The 18,057-nt window shown below is 47.2% G+C and overlaps 1 protein-coding gene and 1 long non-coding RNA gene across 5 annotated transcripts in view; one reads left to right on the top strand and one right to left on the bottom strand.

Moving 5' to 3' along the window:
- The first annotated feature begins 14,516 nt into the window (after nt 1-14,516).
- Tal1 (TAL bHLH transcription factor 1, erythroid differentiation factor) overlaps nt 14,517-18,057 on the top strand; it is a 14,551-nt gene continuing 11,010 nt past the window's right edge. The window contains exons 1-2 of one of the 4 annotated variants that reach the window (XM_040288626.2): nt 14,517-14,943; nt 17,301-17,454. The gene's annotated coding sequence lies outside the window, so the exon portion shown is untranslated. Of the gene's footprint in view, nt 14,944-15,550; nt 17,455-18,057 lie in introns of those variants that run through there. The other 3 variants (XM_040288623.2, XM_040288621.2, XM_078026221.1) reach the window with 3 other exon arrangements.
- Nucleotides 15,395-18,057, bottom strand: part of LOC144368042 (uncharacterized) — a 30,605-nt gene continuing 27,942 nt past the window's right edge. The window contains exons 3-4 of the long non-coding RNA XR_013427767.1: nt 15,799-15,879; nt 15,395-15,675 (exon numbers count right to left, since the gene is read on the bottom strand). This is a non-coding gene — a long non-coding RNA (uncharacterized LOC144368042). The remainder of the gene's footprint in view (nt 15,676-15,798; nt 15,880-18,057) is intronic.

Genomic DNA, 18,057 nt, shown 5'->3' with positions numbered 1-18,057 from the left:
TGGCCAGCTGTCAACCTACCCCTTCCCCACTTCAGATGTCCCTCACTCTGCTGGTCAATTGAAATCAACAATACTCCATGTTAATGTGCTCTTCCTTCCCTTGCCCTGTGCTAAGCCCCCACATAAGTGAATGTAAACATTAGATAAGCCTTGTGAAGACTCTGGAGCTTCTAGGGGGAAGTTGCAAAAGTTATGAGAGTGTAGAATAAAAAGCCAATTGTGTGATATTTTAAGAAGCCTCAACAGAGTAATTGTGACAGCTTCCATCTTTTTAGAGGTTTATATGTGCTCACAAGGACACTGTGCAGATCATTCCATGTGCAGTAGTTAATTTAAGCTTCCTGGCTGACCACAGCTGGTAACATCTCCTTAAGGATAAGGGAATACCCAAGGGGAAAGAACTTACCCAAGTAGGTTGACTCAAGCTCATGTATAACTCCAGGACCCAAGAGTCTCTGAAGCCCCAAGTATTCAGGAAGAACTTGCTGCAAGAAATGGATCTGGAGCTGAATGAATGATTTCAAATACTATAGCCTGTGCTCTTTTTCATTCCTGCACAGTCCTATAAACTGCCTCACATTCTTTTCCTTCAGCAAGGAGCCTCTTGCCCTATAACCTCAAGCATAAAACTAGTTATTTACTTCTATGCCCTGAAGGAGGTAACTGCAGCTCTTTTAATGATCAAGGGTTCACTTAAATGACTATAGTGGAAAGTTAATACTGAGTCTGTACCATGAGGGCTCCTGGAAATTAGAGGAACAAAATTTGTTCTTTGCCCTTGTTTTCAAGTCATGGCTCACATGGGCAGAACTTTCCATAGCCTCGCAAATTAACTAAGAGGTCTTTCTACCTTTAATATAAATTTCACAGTAACATCTCGCATTTGCACTTTTCCAAGTGCTATCCCACATATTTTCTCATATAATCCTAACAACAAAAACCCCACTGAAATGTGTATGGCAGGCATAATTAACTCCTCTTTACAGATGATGAAACTGATACAATGTATAAACTGGGCCTAAGTCAGACAGTTGGAGTTAACCAGGCCGCCTACCTACTGTTCATCCACAGCTTCTAGCCCAGTAGCAGACACTCTCTCCATCTTTCCTCTCCATCTGGCACCTTTCTTATACCTCAGTAATATCACATTGATCTTGCTGGGCACTGAGCTAAATGCTGAGCAAGACAACCTTACCTTCTGCTACTGAATCTAACGAGGGAGAAGCATGCAAACACTAACAATAGTCAGATAAGTACTTGAAATAAAACTGCATAAAATGGAAGACTATGGTAAGAGAAATGAGGAAAGTTATTTTGAGAACGTTCTGCAAAGATGGTGACTTTTTTTTTTTTAACAGAATCAGGAACAATAGGAAAAGGGGGAAGAATGGATATTTGTGATAGAGGGAGAAGGCTTTTGCAAAAGCATGGAGATGTGAATAGCTATAAGTGCTAGAGGAGGGGGCTTTGGACAGGGAGCCAATGATAGGAAAGAAAAAATACAAGTAAAAAAAAATAGCATTACCTAGATTAAGTAGGGAGGGGCGGGGAGGGGAGGGGAAAGGAAGGGTTGGGGAGATAGGAAGGATAGTAGAATGAAATAGACATTATTATTACTGTGTGTATATATGTGAATGCATGACCAATGTGATTCTCAACCTGTATACTCAGAAAAATGAGAAATTATATCCCATCTGATTCAAATGTATGACATGTCAAGGTCATTGTACTGTCATGTGTAACTAATTAAAATAAATTTTAAAAAAAGAAAGAAAACTCATGGACATTTCATCTCAAGATACCCCTTTTTATATTTATGGAGGCTGTAGGCAACTATTATCAACTGTTTTTCTTTACAAAGTTTTTGGTAAAATAGGAAAAAAAATTTAAAAAATAAAAAATAGGATATAAATAAAGAAAATATAATAAAATGATAAAGGAAAAATAAAAAAAGGGTTTCATTGTAAAAAAAAAAAAAAGAAAAAGAAAAAGAAAAAAGAAAGAAAGATCACCAAATTAGGAGTCAGCAAAAACTGAGTTCCTATCATCACTGTCATCCAAACTCGGACATTGGGCAAATCATAGGCTTTAGTTTTCCACTTGTTGAAATTAAGTGTTACCACTGTGACCCCTGACATGCTGTGACTGCATGAAATGATGGTTCCAGAAATAGAGCTGAACAGTAGTTTTAAAGACCAGAGAAAGGAAAGTCTTGCTACCAGAGAGAGAAAGCTTTGTAGGTAAGCCCCGGGAAAGATCTTGAAGGATTTCTACAAGCAGAGGTGAGGAAAGGATTTTCCTCCTTTTTAAATTATGTTTAACATACTTCACAATTGAAAAGGAAAAAGGGACTTCTGTTCTCTCTACTGAGAGACTGAGCAATCATTTCTGTTTGAAGGGATACTGGCATGGCTTTCTCCAGTTCTGAATTATACCTTCCCTGTTTTTAAGGAGCTCAAGTCTGAGTAAAATGAAAAGAAAAAATCATAAAACATACCCCCCCCCCGAAAAGGTGCTTTAGTGTTTGGAGGCATGGGGGATGCTCCCTATCTCTTCCTCCCCACTTCTGTAACCGGAACTGTCTGGGTCACAAAGAACATCCTCAGAGGAAATCCTGTTTTCCCACTTCCTGGTGGGGCTGAACTCCAGGAAAAGGATGGATTTGGGGAGGGCTCTGTGTCCTGCTTCTTCATGGGAGGTCTGGGGCCTCCAGGGCAAGGGGCATTAGTTGAAAACATAACAGAAAAGATGATATCAGGTATTCAGAGGTGTAAGAGCTGCAGGCCCCTCAGAAGACCACTTGGCCCTCATGGTACATGTGAGGACACAGGCCAAAGGAGAGAAGGTACTTGCTCCAGTGCACAGAGCTGGGACTTCACTCAGGACTCCAGCCAGCCTCCCAGAGCACACTACTGCCTGCCATGGAATCAGCAAATTAGAAATGGAGCAATAAAACCCAGGCCCTCTCTGATCCCTGTACACACCACAGGAAAGGAAAGTCAGTCCACACATACCTACGCAGTCAGTTCCCAGCTTTCCTGCCTTGACCGGTATTGTTTCTTTAGCCTCCAAACTCTCCACAGGTTCAAAGCTCTTCAAAGCCCAGCTTAAATGCTCCCTCCCCAACTCCTGCATTGTTTCCTCATCTGGAGCCAACCTTCTGGAATCTTCATGTGGAAGGAATATTTTTCTTCTTTGAAACTCCATAACCCAGGCTGGGGTTGTGGCTCAGTGGTAGAGCGCTCGCCTAACATGCTCCAGGCTCTGAGTTCGATCCTCAACACCACATAAAAATAAATAAACAAAATAAAGGTATTGTTTCTAACAAAAAAATAAATATTAAAAAAAAAAAGAGGAGATGGGGATGTGGCTCAAGCGGTAGCACGCTCGCCTAGCATGCGTGCGGCCCGGGTTCGATCCTCAGCAGCACCACATACCAACAAAGATGTTGTGTCCGCCGAGAACTAAGAAAAAATAAATAAATGTTAAAATTCTCTCTCTCTCTCTCTCCCCCCTCTCTCTCACTCTCTCTTTAAAAAAAAAAAAAAAAGAAAGAAAGAAAGAAACTCCATAACCCTTTCTCCGGTCCTCTTCTTGACCTGAAGAATTCAATACAACTAGATTGTACGTTACTTACGTGTACCCAGGACTGGGAACTCCAAGGGCAGAAACCATGCACAGTCACAATCCCTTTATCCAATGAAAAGCAACATGACAAAGGCCTGCTTCACTCTCCTGCTATGCTAGGGGCCTTGCACTAGACTCTGGGGAGCACAATGAAGAATGAAAAGACACCACTACACTCTGCCTTTACAGGTGTGCATTTAGTGCTCACTCCTATATGTGCAGAATTATATTCATCTATCACTGAGCAGAGTCCTACTCAGTACCTCATTCAGACTTCACAGCCCTCCAAGGTACACAAGCATTTAGCTTCACATGCAGATATAGAAGTGCACAAAATTACAGAGAACTGGGACAAAAGCAGGCGAAAAGACCTGCAACAAGTAAAAACGCCCTGGAGGGGGGATAGTAGGGGATAGGAAAGGTAGCAGAATACAACAATTACTAATTGGGCATTATGTAAAATTGTGGATGTGTAACCGACGTGATTCTGCAATCTGCATTTGGGGTAAAATTGGGAGTTCATAACCCACTTCAATCTAATGTATGAAATATAATATGTCAAGAGCTTTGTAATGTTGTGAACAACCAATAAAAAAATAAAAAAGTAAAAAAAAAAAAAAAAGTAAAAACGCCCTGGCTTAGGACAGTGGAATGAAGTTGAGATTGAGGGGAAGATGATGAAATTATTTTTAGAGGCCAGAAACTGCTCGCTAGGGGGCCCATTCTGTTTGCTTGCTGCATTGTGGATCCTGCCGCAGCCCGGCTGGCTGGGCAAAATAGCCTGGGGGACAGGGAAGAGCCAGCTGTGGACGGGCTTGCAATACACTGAGACAAAACAAGACACAAACATAGTGTATCAATTTTCTCCATTTTATGGAAATGGCCATTTTTCCTCTCGCCCTATCTGTCTAGGGACGAGCACATTGCTCCCGTCCTATCTATGGACGGGCAGCTTTTTTTCGTCACTTACCCCCGAGTGTCCCGGGGCTCCCCGAAACGGGCCACCATCTGCCGCAGGGGTCCGGCTGCAGCAGAATAACGGGGGGGGGGGGGGGGTGACGAATAACTTTTGTACTTTGATACAGCAGGAATGGGAGCCGTTTACTGTAGGACAACAGAGCTATTTATACATTTTGCACAGCTTATCTTAATTAGCATAAACTAGATACATCAGTCAACCAATAAGGAATCTCCACACTTAATGGCTCGCTTTTGTTACTTCTCAAACCACTCCCTCTGGCATTTTACTAGGCACCATCCAGACTTGTTTAGGAACTCTTAACATTTCTCTGGCAAAATACCAGGTGTTAAATTTTGACTTGTTTATAGACCTTAACAGGATCCTACGGAAAATACTATTTCATATATTCTCTCATCTAATTAGCTTAACAACTCAATGTTATGATAATAAGTTACACACAACGGCTCTATGAGGTAGATATTATTATTGTTCCCGGTTTTACAGGGTAGAAAATAGAAGCAGGGATATTAAGTAAATTGCCCCACGGTCCCACAGCCAATATAAGAAGCCGGGATTCAAGCCCAGTCGTCTGGCTCCAGAGCCCATGCTCGTCACCTCTGCAGCAGGTCAGGATTATTCCTGGGATGCAATAGAGTCTCAGGTACGAAGGTGATTCCTACCCCTGCCCCCACCACTAGGTCACACAGGTAAAGTAAGTGGTCAAGTCAGAAGTTGAACTCAGGACTGTTGTTGAACTTCAGAGCCCATGTGGGCTGCTTCTCCTTTTTCTCCTTCTCCTTCTCATAGGTAGGGCAGAGAGACAGCTGAGGTAGGCATGTGCTTGGGTTCCGTAAAGCCCGTGTCCTGCCTTGATAGGTGACATCAGGTCTTGGCCTTGGATGGAAGGCAGGGTGTCCCACAGCTGAGTGGCTTCTGATGAGTGCTCCAGACCCCTAACCAGGCTCTGTCACTCTACCGGCCCTGCTTGCCATCCCCTTCCTGCCCAGCACAGAGACTATCAGTGGAGATAGAGTCTACCTCTCACCTCCAGGGAAGGGCTGCCCCAGCAAGGGCTGCTGCTCCACGGCGCCTGTGATCATGGAACCATTGATCTCTCCTCCCAGGCCATACAGGATGCACTTTCACACTTCTCTGTGGCTGGTTCTAGGACCCAGAGGGCTAGCTAATTCCAATCAAAAGCCCAGGTTCTTACCTAGTGGTTTACCTCTCTCTCTCTCAGAGATGTCCCTCCAATGACTTCAACATACATCTGTGGTGTTCCTACTGCATCTGGGAATATGCCGGGTCAAAGTCAAACCATAGACATGGTCCCTTTCTGGGAGGGTTTTGGCAGATAAGGCAGACACTCAAGTGTGGGGCAGTACCATGTTGTAGAGATGCTTAAGGGACACAGGAGTTTCTGCTTTGCCCCAAATACAAAGGCAACCAAACCCTTGGCTCTCTCTGTTCCTGGAGCTTCACTTGGTCTTCTTTTTTTTTCTTTTTTAAAGAGAGAGTGAGAGAGGCGGACACAACATCTTTGTTTGTATGTGGTGCTGAGGATCGAACCCGGGCCGCACGCATGCCAGGAGAGCGCGCTACCGTTCACTTGGTCTTCACTCCTCTCCCTCCTGCCACCCAGTTCAGCTAGGCCCTATTCCCCCAAGACTCTGAGGAAGCAAGATAATGATGAGACTAACCTGGGAGAAAAAAAAAAACGTCCATCCATGTGCCACCAGAGGCCTGCATGATGCAATTACATTCAATTCATTTTGATTCTCCTAGGCCTGTAGTGGGCTCCAATTCCTCCCACATTCCCGGTAGGCAGCATGGGGCTCAGCACTGCTGCTCAAAATGTGTTTGTTTAAAAAGAACCAGTAAGCAGGGGCTGTGTCCACTGAGCAAATGAGGAAGCCAAGTTCTAGAGAGGATAAGTGACTGTCCTCCCTCTCAGGTTTTAGGATCAAAGTTGGAAAAAAAACTCAGATTTGTTAACCTAGCACAGGGCATGCATTCCAAGGCAGGGAGCACAGATATTCATCTCTGATATCCAGGCACAGAGGATATTTTCTGGCACAAACTAGATCCTTAGTAAATGTGGAATAAAATGAATGGGTGAAGCTGGGTATGGTAAGCTGAGTACACTTACCCCTAGTCTACACTCTCACCTCACCTACCAAGAGCCCCTTCACACAGCTGTTGAGCCTCAGCCTCACTGAGCTTCTCGCAGTCTCCACACGGGCCCTCCACTCCCACCACTGGACTTTTGCACTTGCTATATTTTTCTTTCCTACTATCTCCTCTTGCTATTCACAGTCTAAGGCAAATGATACCAGTTTCACAAAATCTTTTCTGCTCCTCCCCTCCGAAAATACACAGACACACACAGACACAGACGCACACACTACCTCTCTTAGACTCCAAAGCACTCTGTACATCCTTCTTTAGTAGAACAAATATTAAGCTGTACTGTGATTCTTTGCCTGTGCCTCTGTCTCCTCCATCTTGCTATCCCTAGGCCTGAATACAATGGGGCTTGGGATTGTGGGTGGGAGCAGAGGTTTATAATAAAAATCAATAACTTCTACATATTAAATGTTGCTGGGCACTGTGCTGAGCTCTTTGTATGTGTCTCATAATCTTTCCAACAACCCTGTGTTTTTTTTTTAACCCCTATTTTAGATATGAGGAAACTGAGACAGAGAAATTGTTGCGGGTGGCGGGGGGCGGTGCTGGTGCTCCTCACGCTTTCTTTAACCATGTTATGAGGCTTTGTCCTACACAGCAGGTCCTGGGCTGCACACCCAGGACCTGGGCCATGTGGAAGAGAGGCTATTTGCTCTCTCTTTTCCCAGTGACCCATAGCTACCTGGCGGAGTCCTCTTGGCCCAATGCCTGTGAGTCTCCTTAAAGATGCTTTGGAAAATCTCCCCCCACCCTTTCTATCCTCGCTTTCATTTCCCGTTCTCCCCCACCCCACAGAGCCGAAGACCAGCTGAGAGAAAGGTGACAAGGAGACCTGAAGGCTTGTTTCCGCAGGGTGCCTCTCTGAACTGGAGTTCTCCCTGAGAGCCTGAACAGAAGGCAGAAAGGAAGAGAGAGGCAAAGATGAGAGATTACAGACAGAGACAGAGAGGCAGGGCCAGGGGCAGGAAAGAGGAGAAGATTCAGCACCAGACTCGTTCAAGCTTAAGATAGAGACAGCAGAGATGAGAGGCAGAGTGAAGAGATGATAAGAGATAAAAGGGTTCCCCACCTCATCCCTGTGACAGATAGGGAAACTGAGGGTCAGAGGAAGAAGGGACTCTACTTCCTGGAGGAAGTCCCTGTCACTCTTCTGAATACCTTCAGTTCAGTTCCTTTCTTATTCCCAGCTCTTACCTCATGTCTGTGTGCCTGGCTCTGAGCAGCACGAGTAGACGGAAGGGGCAGATTCCGGGCATGTGAATCAGGAGAGAGAGAAAGAGAGAAAGAGAGGGAGGATGGGAGAGAAAGGTGTCAATGCAGGCTAGGGCGGGGCAGGCTGATTAGGGAAGTTTTCCTGGAGGAGGTGGAGTTGGAGCAAGGCTACAAAGAAGGTTTGTAGGCAACTTTATTGAGACATGATGTATATACATATTTCACTCATTTTAATGTTCAGTTTGCTGAGGTTTTTTTTTAATGTGGTGCTAAGGATTGAACCCAGGGCCTTGCTCATGCTAGGCGAGTGCTCTACCGCCGAGCCACAACCCCAGCCCCAAGTTTGCTGAGTTTTGACAAATATATTTATATACTGCATAATCACCATCACAATCAAGATAGAATATTTCCTTTACCCAGAAAGTTCCCTTATGTCTCTTTGAAATCAATCCCCTCCACCATTGCCCCTGTTCTGAACTCTGCCATTATAGATTCACTTTGCCTTTTCTAGAGTTTTGTATAAATGGAGTCAGACACTCTATATAATGACTTCTTTCACTGAACATAATGTTTTTGAGGTCATTCTGTATTTTTGAATGTATCAGTAATTTGTTTCATTTTTACTTCTGAGTAGTATTGCATGAATGTCCCACAATTTGTTTATCCATTTACCTGTTGATAAACGTTTGAAGTATCTCTAGGTTTTTGGTATTATGAATAGAGCTTCTGTGACAATTTATGTCCAAGTGTCCTTGTGGACACACATTTCTTAATCTTCTCAATAAGCGTATATATAAACTGTATGTATGTAAGGAACTACCAGAGTTCTCCAAGGCAGTTGAAAGATTTTTGCATTCCCTTCAACAGTGCACATGAGAATTCCAGTTGATCTATATCCTCCTCAATTCTTAATATTGTCTATCTTTTAAATATTACCATTATATCCAGGCATGATGGCACATACATATAATCCCAGCAATTTAAGAGGCTGATGCAGAAGGTTTACAAGTTTGAGGCCAGCCTCAGCAACTTAGCAAGACCCTGTCTCAAAGCAAAACCAAAAACAGCTAGGGATGTAGCTCAGTGGCAGAACACCCTGGCTTCAATCCTTAGGATTAAAAAACAACAACAACAAAACAAAACAAAAACCCTCAACCATTTTAATGGGTGTGTCATGATAGCTCATTGTGGTTTTAACAATTTGCATTTCTCTAATGTAAGTCTGAGCATCTTTTCATGAAACTTTTGGCTGTTTGTCTTTCTTTAAGGATCACAGGGTCTTCAGCCAGAATCTATCACAATACTATACAAAGAGTTCAAGATTTTGAAGTAGTTCACCCAAAGTAACAAACACTTCCTAATAGCCAACAGGAGTCAAGGAAATATTGGCCAAGCAGGCTTGGGTGTATACCAACTTAGTGACTCTAGGTAACATGAGTCTGTTTCTTTATCTTCAAAGGGGGATCATACCAGCAGCCCTGAGTCCAGAATTCCAAGTGTGAGAGCCATCTCTATGCTTCCAAAGCCCAGAAGGATCTGTGCAGGATCAGATGACAAAAGTAGAGCAGAATAGGTGCTCACCAGGTACAGTCCCCTTCAGGGCTCATGGGTTCCTTTCACTGATGTGTACATATGGGCCACAGCCCCACCTTGGTGACCATTAACAAGTATTTGTGAGCTAGAGAGTTAATGGCTGCGCACATGTTTTGTGACTCTCTTCGCAGCTGAGAGGAAAACCATTGGTGCACAGCTGTCTTGAGTTCTCTGTTCCTGAGGACAGACAAGTTGAAGTGGTATTCCTTTTACAAGGATGCAGCTTTGGTCTTCTGGACACTTCTGGAAGAAGCATGGAGAAAGCTGGAGAAAGGGAAAGAGCTCTGAAACATCAGAAAGCGTAGTGCCGTCTTTCTTTTTCTTTGGAGCAAGGGGATACTGGGGATTGAATTCAGGGGCACTCGACCACTGAGCCACATCCCAAGCCCTATTTTGCATTTTATTCAGAGACAGTGTCTCACTGAGTTGCTTGCTGGCTTTGAACTCATGATCTTCTTGCCTTAGCCTCCTGAGATGCTTGGATTATAGGCATGCACTACCTTGCCTGGCACATATTGCTTTCTTCACATCCTCAATTATCTTACTTTAGCCTTTGTTACACATGGGGTTGTACACTAAAGCAGTGTTTCTCAAATTTTGTGTGCATCAGGGTTCACCTGGAATGCTGGTTAAAAACAGATTGCTAGCCAAGCACAGTGGCACATGCTCATAATCCCAGTGATTTTGGAGGCTGAGGCAGGAGGATTACAAGTTCAAAGCCAGCCACAGCAACTTAGTAAGGCTCTATGCAGTTTAGTGAGATCCTGTCTCGAAATTAAAGTGTAGGGGGACTGGGGATGTGAATCAGTGGTTAAGTCCCTGGGTTCAATCCCTGGTACTAAACAAACAAACAAATAAAAATTGGATTGCTGGCTCCTTTCTCATAGTCTCTGATTTAATAGGCCTGGAGTGGGGTCCATAAACTGACTTTTCTAACAAGATAAAGAGCATTCTGACTGTCCTCCTTGAGAATCAGGAATTAGAATAAGGTCTTTCCATCCCTGAAACTTCTGGTGGCCCGGCTGGGATTTGGAAGTAGAAAGATGACTCTCATGCTTGGAATTCTGGGTTCAGGCCTGCTAACTGGTAGGGTAAGGGTACTTTCTGGGTAAGAGAACAAAAATGAAGAGAACAGTCACATGCAAGTGAAAGGAGGAAATAATGACATCTCCTTAGATTGAAGTTTTCACCATTAACAATAATCCTTATAAACCCCAGAATGCTGTGTGGACAATTATCACCTCCCTCTACAGACAAGGAAAGTGAAACTCAGATTAACTAGCTTTGAATCCTGCAGCTGGCCAGTGGGGAGAAGGACAGAAGCTCAGGTGGGCCTACCTATTGGATTGCTGCCTTGGAAGCACAGTGGCTGAAGCAAGACTAACCTGGATATGAATTCTCCTCCACTACTTACTAGCTGGGCATTCTCTGCAAGATGCTCAACCTCTCTGTGCTACTACAAAATGGAGGTCCTAGGAATCCCCAACTCATTGGGTTGCTGTCAGGATTAACTGAATTGAAACTCTGATGTGCTTAGGAGCAGTACCTGGCACATAGAAAGGCAATGTAAAATTTTGGTTTATTTAACCTTGTCGGCCATCAGACTGCACACACCGAAAGTAGAAAGTTCAGAGAGAGTCCAGTACCCAGTGACAGGGTAGGCAGAAACACTTGAAAAACTGTAAGAGCCTCGGGTGGAGGGAGCCTTGGCTTCATCGGTGGTGAGGGAATGGCCTCATTTAGAAGCCTAATTAAGCTGCTCTGCCCGCTGGGTCTTAACTCCAGGGCCAGACTCCAGACTTACCAGTGCGGGTCCCAAACCTCTCTCCCCACCGTCACTACCCCCACCCAGGCGCTCCGGGTTTCCTGCCCGTCTGAGGCCCCTGAGTGGGGCGGGTGGAGGAGGGGTGGCATTTCCTGGCCAGGCCGAGGGCCGCGTCACCCTCTCATGGACGCTCGGACAACTAGCTGACCGACAGGCACCAGATGCTATTTCGGGCGGCGCCTGGCTAAGCGCTCAGTTTCCGTTTTTCCACCCACTGTCGGAAACTGGGGAGGGGAGGGGTGTAGACATCACGAGCCCCCAGCCCCAGGCAGCCCCAGGTGGGGGCTTGGGGACTTGGGCAGGGACAGCTGGCAGTCTGATAGAGGAGATCGCGTTTGTGTGGAGGAGGGGGATGGCGAACGCCCGCTCCCAGCCCTGGAGACAGACGCCTGGACACACCCTCTGCCTTTCCACCTGTCCCCACTTCTTCAAGACAGCTCTTCAATGTGTAGGGGGCAGGGTTCTTTCATGCCCTGTAAAATAACCCACAGTCGGCAGGTGCCTCAAAGGCATCTAAACTCAGGGAGTTCAAAATAAAAAGCAGAATCCCACCCCCTGCTCTCTGGTCTCCAGAACTCTCCCCCCATCTCAAGGAGGACTCACCTATCTCCAATATGACAGCCACACTCCACACTCCTGGATTCCTCCCTCCTTCTTGCCTGCCAGACCCAATTCCTTCAAACCTAGTTTTACATCCTACATAAATGCCATCTTCTTCCAGCACCTAGAACAAGCTCTAATTCTCCCTCCCCAGACCACTACACTGGCCCCAGAACTGGTCTTCCAGAATCCTTCCCATCCCAACTCCACACTGCAGCCAAACAGTCTTCTAGAAAAGCATATGTGATCCTATATAGGGCACTGGACACCGGACAAAAGGTTCCAAACAATCCTTAAATTGTCCATAGGCTTGCTCCATTCCTATTGAATTCTTTTCTGTTCCGTTCATGAACTTATGGTCCTTTTGCTTCAGCCCTTGGTCCAGGCCTCATTTTCTTAGGGAAGCAGTCCCCAGCTGGACTCTCCAATATGGGATTGGCAAATCTCTTTTTGCAGGGGCTTGCATACATGAAATGACTTACCCAAGAGTCCCATAGCCCAAGAGTGACAGATTGGGTTTCTAACTCATAATTACATGGATCTCACTCTTTCTATTAAGTGTCACAGCCAAGGAAAGGTGTGTGTGTGTGTGTGTGTGTGTGTGTGTGTGTGTGTGTATCACAGATCACAGGTGGCCTTCCACTGTGGGGTTCTGTGAAAGTTACCTGTATCCACACAGCAGCTGACTTTCATCAGAGAGCACAGGAAGAGGAGACAGGCTGCACTGAAGTAACTGCACCTTCTCAGGGAGTCATCCACACGACCTTGGAGGGATCAGAACTCAGAGAGGGGTACAATTTGGGATCAGTCCTTGACTGGAACTCAACCTATGACTGGACAGATGAGGAGCTTTTCCCAGTTCTCACACTCCAAAAAGAGCCCAAACTGGAGACAGAAGAGGGACAAGCAGCCTGGCACGATGAGAAAAATTGTGACTGGGAGTTGGACAATGAGCTTGATTGCTGGCTTTTCTTCTGGGTCACTAAGTTTGGGCCAATTTACATCTCTTTTTGCCTTATTTTTCTTCTCCATGATGGTATCCAGATCTCCTATGCAAGTGCATACGATGTTTTCATGGGCTGTGGGTTGATTAAGTACATAGACTATCACCCACCACTGCCACCTTTTAAAGGTCATTGTATTTATTCTCACAACTTTGTGAGGCAGAAGTTATCTCCCTGTTTTACGGAGGAAGAAAATGAGGTTTGGAGCTAAATGGCTAAAATTTGAGCCTGTACTCCTTCCACTCCGACATGAAAGAATAAATTCATATATTCTCCATAGGTTGAGCCCCAGTTACCCAGTTGGCACTGTACTCCACTTCCTGCTGTACATTATAGATCTTGTCTGGAGTACTCCACCACTGAGCCACATTCCCAGCCCTATTTTGTATTTTATTTAGAGGCAGGGTCTCACTGAGTTGCTTAGTGCCTGCTGTTGCTGAGGCTGGCTTTGATCCTCCTGCCTCAGCCTCTGGAACTGCTGGGATTACAGGCATGCGACACCATGCCCAGCCCAAACTAAGTTCTTAACGCCCCATTTTAGCTGAGACTCCGGGGCTAAATTTCCTTCAAACCCAGGCTCCACCACTCACTAGAAATGTAACATTGGGAAACATTATATTTTACTCTGTGCCTCAGTTTCCTCATCTGTAAACTGAGAATAACAAAAGCACCCATTCCTCAGGACTGGTTATGAAAATTAAAAATATTTGTAGTATACTTAGTACTTAGGTTAAAGTGTTTGTTAAAAATATTATGGGGGAGTGGTGATTGTGGGCACTGGGCTAAGCCTGAAATCAAGCAGAATGAATATTTTAATCCCCTATTGACTTCAATCACTCCAACCCTCTTAGAGCCCCCTTGGGTTTGTGCTACTGGCTCCATTTTAGAGCAGAAAGGGGTGGAAGGCCAGAGAGGAGTTGGGGGGCTTTCTGAGATAAGAGGAACTGTCCACTGAAATCCGGGTGTCTAGGACACTGGAGAAAGAATGAAGGAAGGAAGAAGAGTCAGCAGGTGATGGTTTGGGATGTCTTGGTGGTCTTCAGAGGCACAGAGTGTTGGGATGAGAGTCGCCAAAGAAAGGTATCTGGAAGGCTGAAGGAATGAGTGAGGTTGTAGGGAGCCAGGATTCGTGAGAGGTCCCCGGGATGAGAAATGGGGCTGAACCCGCCCGGTCGTAGACAGCGCGCTCAGTTCTCTCGGTGGCGCATTCCGGAGCCGGTCCCAGCGCCGCGCAACCAGTCCCCACTCCCTCCGGTGAAATTGCCAAATTAAAATGAATCATTTGGCCCATAATGGCCGAGGCGCTTATCGGGGGCGGGCGGACCCGCGGCAGTGCCTTATCTCCGCGGCGCACACGGCCCCGGCGCGCCTCGGCCCATGCTAACGAGGCCTGGAACGTGAGCGGGATTAGAGCGCGGTGGGGCAGGAGCCGGGCGCGGGCGGGCGGGCGGGGGAGCGGACTGCGGAGGGGCCGGGCCTCCATAGCCAAGGAGCAGGCCTCAAAATGGCCACACGCGTCCCCCCGTACGGAAAAACGTGAGCATTCTGGCCTTTTTGTTGGGGAGAAGCGACCTCCCGCCTCCCACGGAATTCCTCGTCAGTTTCCTCCCTCGCTCCCCACACCCGCAGAAGATGCCTGCGCTCCCTTTCCTTCGGTTTCTTTAGACGGGGGGGCATTTTCCACGGACACCCCCGCCCTCGCCGTCCCCCTCCCGCCTCTGAGACTCTCTTCCTTCCTTCCCCTTTTTCCTTACGCAATATACAGAAATGCGCGAGGCGGTGGTTGGTTTTCATTTCTTCTTCGTGGTTGTGTGCATGCGGTGGGATTGTGAGAGTGCGTGTGTGTGAGCTGTGGGCGATGTTGGCTGTTTCCGAATGTGGTCTTTTGGGCGATAGGTTGCGTGTCCCCGTGCCATGGTGCCTGCACTGTTTGGGTGTGTAGATTTGGACCCCCTCGAGGCCCTACTGCCGTTTATTCGTTGTGTGTGTAATTACGCCCGTTTCCTTTCTCAACTGGAGTCGGGTTCTGCCTGTTGGGTTTGTGTGGTCTTGGCGATTGTGTTTGGGTGGCTTCGTTGTTAGGTCGCGCCTGTGTGATCCTGTGTCGGGTTGTGTGTCCGTGAGTGACTGTGTTTAACTGATTTCGTTGTGTCATGTTGGGAAGCGTGCGGGTCTGACCATGTCGGCTTGTGGGGCAGTGTTTGGTTGTGTTTATTTGCTTCCCTCCTATGAGGCTGGACCTTGTGTGGCCCTGTCCACACCGAGCTGTGTGCGTGTATGCCTGTGTCCTTTAGAGGTGCATTTGCAAATCGCTGGGGGCGGGAGTGGGGGAGGGTGAGCGAGAGATCCAGGCGCTAGTGGGGACGTCGGCATGGGGGCGGGGAGCGGGATTTCACATTTTATTCCAAATTATGATGTATTCGGGAGCCAGTGTTGGCTTGGATGGGCGGACAGAGCCCAGTCGGCTGCTGCTCTGTCGGGAGGTCAATCTGCGCCTCGGTGTTTGAAGGGTTCGTTGGTGAGTGGGAGGCTCTTCCAAGCTCGAAGCTGAGCAGCGCTTGCAGAGGCCCGCGCCTTCCAGCCGGTAGCCGCCGGCTTGGGTTCGCGCCGCACTCCGGCTTCGCCCATTTCTGGTCAGTTTCGCGGGTGCGGCCGGCAGCGGTGGTCTAGAAGGGAGGCCCGGTAAGGACAATGGATGCATTTTTCCAAGGCCTTGCGCCACGGGTGGGGGCCCTCGGGATCACCTCCGGGGGACATTTTCCTACCCTTTTCTTCATAAGCGACGTTACCTTGAGGGTCAGATGCCTGTCGCATGGGTGACCACAGCCAAATTCGGGCTTCTTGGAAGAACGGGGTCAGTGCTGCCCTGGCTGGAGAAGAAAGGATTTTGTTTTGCCAGTTGTTGTGATTGCCAATGTCATCATCATTATGATCATCATCATTAGCATCCTATTTTAATTAAAAATAATCGTCCCAAAGCGCGGCAGCAAGTCCCTTTAGCTTCTTTGGAAGGAGAACAAAGCAGCGCAGTCCTGTTACCCCCCGCCCTCCAGTTTTGTTTTCAAGTTGTTGGGTTTGGGGTAGGGAGAGAAAATGGAGGGGTCAGACAGAGATTCAGTCATAAAGCAAACACAACCCCGAAATAACACACCGGGGATGGGTGGGTTCCCCTCTTTCTTTCTTTCTCCATTTGGATTAGGAGAGGAGAAAGAAAATCGCCCGCATTGGATCAAAATTCGAGGAAGAATTATTCCTGTATTTTCACCAGAGCTCGGCAAAAGGAAGGAAGCCTTTGCAATTAATCCAAGACTTCGATGTGATCATAAACTGGACAATTTAGGCAAAACAAATTAAACAAAACCCACAGGGGGAAAAATAAAAGCAAACTAAATCTGGCTACACCCCTGGAAGTGGTATCCGGTTGGTTTTTAACCCTCCTTCCCTTTTACCTTATTTATTACTGCAACAAATTACTAGAATTCCCCCTATTCTGCCTGTCTAAACCCCGAAAAATCAAAAACCATTTTGTAGGGCTGGTGGAGGGAAAGATGAAGAATTTACCCCCTCTATTTCTCTCTCCCTTACTCACTTTACTTACCCTAACTTACTTACTTACTTTCGTTCTTTCTTTTATTCTTTCTGTTAGAAGGGAGGGGGGAAAAGGACCTGAATTTATCAGACACCTACCCACCCCCAATCCGGACTCCATTCCTTAAGGGAAATAGAGCCCTTGGAATCTGGTTCTGGTTTCGCTTTGGGCTGGAGGTGGGTAGATCGGGGTCAGGAGAGTTCCTGGAGGAGGGGGTTGGACTTGGTGTTCTGCCCCACAGATCAGGGCCTGGAGAGACTGACTATTCACCTTCCCGGACACATACCCCCCACCCATCCACGTCTGGCCAGGGAGACCCTTATGCACTGTGGCCAGGGCCTGGCTCCGGTTGCAGGGTAAACTGCGTAGACACGTCCATGCTTAGAAAACAAATTTGACCATACCAAACCAGTCCGATCCCATTTGGAGGGTACGAAAATGTTCTGGGCAGCCTGCCGGGAGGGGTTGTTGTTGTTGGACTAAATAGTTATTCCTGATTGGTTAGGCGTAGTGTTCATTTTTAAGGGGAGTGGGGAAGGCTCCAAACACCTGCAGGTTGGGGGCGGAAAGCAGTTCGTGATTCTATGGGCTGGTTGGTGGGGGACATGAGGTAACTCCCAGCCATTGACCCCCATTTCTCTCTCGCCCTCCCTTTTTCTCTCCACCCCCATCGTTCCTGGAAACTCGCTTTGGGCGCGGCAGACCGGCCAGGACCACGCCGCAGTCCAACTAACTGCTAGTCTTTCTGCGAGAGAGGGGGAAAGCAAAGACCCCTGGCCACAACCTTGACCCCTCTCCTCCTGCGGAGGAGTGAAGGTCCTGTTCAGAGGGGCCAGTCTCTCTAAATATGCCCCAGGTGAGTTTTGGGGTGGGGTGAGGTGGGGTGAGGGTGTTAGAGGAAAGAGTATCCGGGAAGGCCTTGGGATTCCTGCTTGAGATGGGGAAAGCTCAGGAAGAGAAGAGCCCAGTCTTAGATTGGGACTGGACAGGACCAACACAAGGTTGGGAAATTCAGCTGCCTCTGGCATCCAGCAGGGCCCTTCCCTTTTTCCGGTCTCCAGTAAGACCAGCTGGTGGAATAAGTCCTCCCGGCAGCTCTCATCCTTCTGGGTTCTGTGGACATTTCACAAGGCCGGTTACTCTGTAGAGGCTATATCCGGGTGGTTTAGACTATGCCTGGAGCTCCTGCAGGAAGAAGGCCCAAGCCATCCTGGCTGCTCTGGTGAGCCCTTGACACAGGGCCTGAGGCCTAGGGCCTGTAGTGCTGAACACCCCTCCATTCGGTAGCAGCAGATATTGATGGATTTGGTTCCGATGTGGACTTTGGGCTCCTCCAGAGTGTCCTGCTGGTGCCGATGCAGTAGGAGGGATTGGAGGCCAGTGTACGGTGGTGGCTCTAGTCCGGGCCCTTTTTTTTAATCTAAGAAAGTCTTCATGCCAGAGAATGGAGGGTTGAGAT

This window comes from Ictidomys tridecemlineatus, chromosome 11, assembly GCF_052094955.1.
Source record: "Ictidomys tridecemlineatus isolate mIctTri1 chromosome 11, mIctTri1.hap1, whole genome shotgun sequence".
Taxonomy (NCBI): domain Eukaryota; kingdom Metazoa; phylum Chordata; class Mammalia; order Rodentia; family Sciuridae; genus Ictidomys; species Ictidomys tridecemlineatus.
Note: the sequence above shows the minus strand (reverse complement) of the source record. Positions and strands in the feature narration are given on the sequence as shown.